The 4,732-nt window shown below is 39.3% G+C and overlaps 1 protein-coding gene across 1 annotated transcript in view; it reads left to right on the top strand.

Annotated features, from left to right (window-relative positions):
• Taok1 (TAO kinase 1) overlaps nt 1–4,732 on the top strand; it is a 137,807-nt gene that overhangs the window by 10,508 nt on the left and 122,567 nt on the right. The window lies entirely within an intron of this gene.

The raw sequence follows: 4,732 nt of genomic DNA, 5'->3' as shown, positions 1-4,732 counted from the left end.
TAAACATTTATTTATTTATTTATTTTGTGTGTGTGTGTGGCCAGCTCAGCCCACCAGGTGGCAGGGCTGGCTGGCATGTGGTGCTGGGGGATGGAACCGCGGTCCCTGTGCTTTGCTTAGCTTAGCTTGTTCTAAGTAGGTGCTTTAGACCACCGAGCCATCTCACCAGCCCCGGTAGTACATTCTTGTAATCCCAGCTATTCAAAGAGTGAAGCAGGAGAAACTCAAGTTCACAGTCAGCCTGAACAGTATAGCAAGAATCTGTCTCAAAATAAGTGGACTTGGGGTGAATTTATACCTGGCTTGTACAAGGCATTGGTTAAATTCCCAGTAGCATGAAGCAAAAATAAAGGTTTTAAACTTAAGTTTATGAAGGCTGGGGATTTGGCTCAGTGGCACAAGAGCCTTCCTGGCAAGTGCAAATGTCCTGAGTTCTATTCCTGATACCATAAATAAACAAACTTCAGTTTAATAGTGAGAGTATTTTTGTGTTTTATATATGCATGCTTATATGTAGTCACAAAGCTTTAATGAAAAATAAAAGTATTGTCCTAACCTCCACTCTGCCATTCAGGCCTATTTTACTACTAATAAAGTCAAGAATATCATAGGGGGGAAAAACTAGATGGGTTGGATGGTGCCTACCTGTAATGCTAGCTACTTGGGAGGCAGAGGCAGTACTGCAAGTCCATGACTAGACTTGGTGATTTAGTGAGACCTATGTCTAAAAAAAAAAAATAAAAAAGCTTGAGGTAGTAACTCAGTAGTGGAGCTCTTGCCTAGCATGCTTGAGTCCCTGGGTTCAGACCCTAGTTTTGATGATGGTATTAGGAAAAGTAAAATGAATGTAAGAAGGAAAAGATGTGAAAATATTTTTATTTGAAGTACAGTAGAGAAACTTGGTTGCCAAGAACAGGAAGTGTAGAATTTGGGTGTTTCCCTGTTCATATGAATTTTTTGATTGAACTGATTATGTATACAAACGTATAATAAAATGATTGACCATAGCCGTTGTGTTCTTCTTTTTTTTTTTTTGGCGGAACTGAGGATTGAACTCAGATCCTTGAGTTTGCCAGTCAAGCGTATATTTTTTTGCCCTTAGCAGGGACAAATAGAACTTATGAAATTATTATTATTATTTTTTAAAATTTATTTATTTGATTTATTTGTGTGTGTGTGTGTGTGTGTGTGTGTGCGCGCGCGCGTGTGTCCAGCTCAGCCCACCAGGGGGTGGGGCTGGCTGGCATGTGGTGCTGCTGGGGGATTGAACCACAGTCCCTGTGCTCTGCTTAGCTTAAGCTTGTTCTAAGTAGGTGCTTTAGACCACTGAGCCATCTCACCAGCCCATATGAAATTATTTTTTACCATCATGAATAGACTTAGTTTGGAAGTTACATGCTTGGGAACTTTAGGAATCATATAACTGTCATTTTTATTTATCAGCTTTTTTTTTTTTTTGCGGAACCGGGGATTGAACTCAGGCCCTTATGTTTGCCAGGCAAGTGCTTATTCTACCGAGCCATCTCCCCAGCCCTATTTATCAGATTTGGAATGCAAATTTTTAAGTAGAAATATATTCTTTCAAAAAGTTATCAGAAGTTGGAGAATTAATCAACTCAGTAATCTCAGTACTTTATACCACATTTGTTCTAAACAAGTAGATTCATCAAATGATCTGGTTGATTTAAGAGCCTTGTAAATACAGATTTTCATTTGGTCTTTTAGATAATGGGATGGAATGTATTAGGATACAAATGGTGTAGTAGATACAGTCAGCTAATACTTAAAATGTTTTGTTACTATTATTGAGGCGAGAAATTTAGTCATTAACAATAAAATGGTTTTATTGTCAAGATATGAAATACCTGGCAAAACACACAAAATAACTATAATATAAAATCTTACCAGTCATGGAGACTGCATCCCTGTGATTCTAGTACTTGAGCGGCTGAGACAGGAGAATTACTGTAAGTTTCAGGCCAAAGACCATCCCAAACTACATAATGAGACTTTGTCTCAAAAAAGGGGTGTGTGTGTGTGTGTGTGTGTGTGTGTGTGTGTGTTTCTGCCAGGAGTGGTAATTGAACCCTGTACACACTGATCTTATACACTGAGCTCATCTCCAGTTCTTTCCTTAAAAATATTTACTTATTTGTATTATGGCACTGGGGATTGAACCCAGGGTCTGCACACTAAGCTGCATCTATGTATGATGCTTCATTTTTTTTTGAGACAAGATCTAAGCTGCCACATTGCCCAGGTAGGAGTGAAATTTAGGTTTCTCCCGTCTCAGCTTTTAAGAGTGCTAGAATTATGAGTGTGCACTACCATGACTGGTTGTTTGGCTTCTTTTTCTTTTTGATTTTTTTTTTGCGGAGCCGGGGATTGAACTCAGGCCCTTGCACTTGCCAGGGAAGTGCTTATTGTACTGAGCCCTCTCTCCAGCCCCAAAGAAGTGGTTACATTTTTTGATTTTTTTTTTGCGGAGCCGGGGATTGAACTCAGGCCCTTGCACTTGCCAGGGAAGTGCTTATTGTACTGAGCCCTCTCTCCAGCCCCAAAGATAGTATAACTTTTTTTTTTTTTTTTTTTTTTCATTACCGGGGATTGAATTTAGGACCCTGCACTTTCCAGGCAAGAGCTTATTCTACTGAGCTGTCTCCCCAGCTCTTCTTTTTCTTTTACTTTTTTTTTTTTTTGCGGAACCGGGGATTGAACTCAGACCCTCGCGCTTGCCAGGGAAGCACTTATTCCACCGAGCCATCTCCCTGGCTCCATCATTTTCTTTTTGACGCAGGGTCTCACTCTGTAGTTTAGGCTGGCCTTGAACTCACCTTGTAGCACTGGCTGGTCTCAAACTCACAACAGTCCTCCTGCCTCAGCCTCCCAAATGCTGGGATTACATGTGTGTGCCACCATGCCTGGCAGCATAACATACATGTTATTTTTCCATGTCGTTGCATGTATCAGTAGTTCATTTCTTTTTATACGTAGTTGTACTGTTCATTGTTTCTATATACTACAATTGGTTTATCTCCTCACCTGTTACTGATATTAGAGTCATTTCTGGGTTTTGGCTCTTATGAGTAAAATTTTATTATGCATCTGTGTACTAACCTTTTTTATGGACGCATTTTCATTTGTTAGTGGTTTTTCTTTTTCTTTTTCTTTTCTTTTTTTTTTTTTTTTTTTGCAGAACTGGGGATTGAACTCAGGCCCTTGTGCTTGCCAGGCAAGCACTTATTCTGCTGAGCCATCTCCCTGGCCCTAGTGGCATTTCTTTTTGTCTCTCTCATTCCCTCCCTCTCTCTCTCTCCCTCTCTCTCTTTTTTTTTTGGTGGAACTGGGCATTGAACTCAGGCCCTTGCACTTGCCAGGGAAGCACTTACTCATCACTGAGCCATCCCCCCAGCCGCTTTAGTGGCATTTCTGAAGTCTTCCAAGTAAGAAACTTCGGAATTGTTTTTTATTCTGTCTGTATTCATGCTACAGTAAGTTATGAAGTCATGATATTTATTCTTTTGAAATGTTTAATTATTTTTTGGTACACTCTGTAACATTCTTGTGAGCAACTACTTGAAGCTTTCTTTTAGGAGTAGGGGATTTGAGAGTGATGATGCTGATGTCTAAGTGCTGAGTGAGGTTTATAGTGAGGTGGGAACTCTGATAGGATAGTGTTGACATTCACTTTATAGGGTTAGGACAAGGACTGTTGTTGCTTGATGCAGTCTATCCCTATCATAGCCATTTTAGTCCTTGTTTTTATTGTCAGTCTTGTTTTTGTTTTGTTGTATATTTTTTGCCCCACAGTACTCGGGGCCTTTGTATTGAGCTACATCTTCAGCCCCTTTTTAATATTATTATTATTATTATTTTTGTATTTTTTTGGAACCGGGAATTTTTTTTTAATTATTTATTTATTTTTATTTATTACATTTATTTATTGTGTGTGTGTGTGGCCAGCTCAGCCCACCAGGGGCTGGGGCTGACTGGCATGTGGTGCTGGGGGATTGAACCGAGGTCCTTGTGCTTTGTTAAGCTTGTTCTAAGTTGGTGCTTTAGACCACTGAGCCATCTCACCAGCCCCACCCCTTTCTTTTTTATTATTTTGAAACAGGGTCTTGCTAAGTCTGTAAGTTACTTAGACTGGACTCAAACTTCCAATCTTTGTTTCTAAAGTGCTGGTACAAATGTATGCTGTCAAGCCTGGCTTGTCATGGATATTCTTACTTCATGTGAACTTGGGCAGATCAATCCCTCTATGCTTCAGTTTTATCATCTGTATGATGAGAATAATAATAATTCACATATCTTGTATTGTGGGGGGAGTAATGGGAATCAAACTCAGGGTCTTGTGCTTGTCAGGCAGGTTCTACATTCCCAGTTCTTTGCATACCATTTTTAAGGTTAGAAGCATTATGTGTACAGAGCTTAGAACAACAGTACCTGGCATGTTGTTATATGGTGTTAGTTGGCATTATGTTGATTATTTATGTGAAATGTTCTTAAAAAAATAAAATGGTTTTTGTCCTCTTCCAGTTCAGATCCTTAAATCCTTCAATGAAATATTGTAAGACTTATGTCATAAAATGACACTTTTTTGTGGTGGTGCCATGGATGAAACCTAGTGCCTCACACATGCTAGGTAAGCACTCTACCACTGAACTGTGTCCCTAGACTATATCCTCTTGTAACTGGTTTAAACTGACAAATGCATTTATTGTTTTTTTTT

Source organism: Octodon degus, unplaced genomic scaffold (genome assembly GCF_000260255.1).
Source record: "Octodon degus isolate 3935 unplaced genomic scaffold, OctDeg1.0 scaffold00072, whole genome shotgun sequence".
Lineage (NCBI taxonomy): Eukaryota > Metazoa > Chordata > Mammalia > Rodentia > Octodontidae > Octodon > Octodon degus.
Note: the sequence above shows the minus strand (reverse complement) of the source record. Positions and strands in the feature narration are given on the sequence as shown.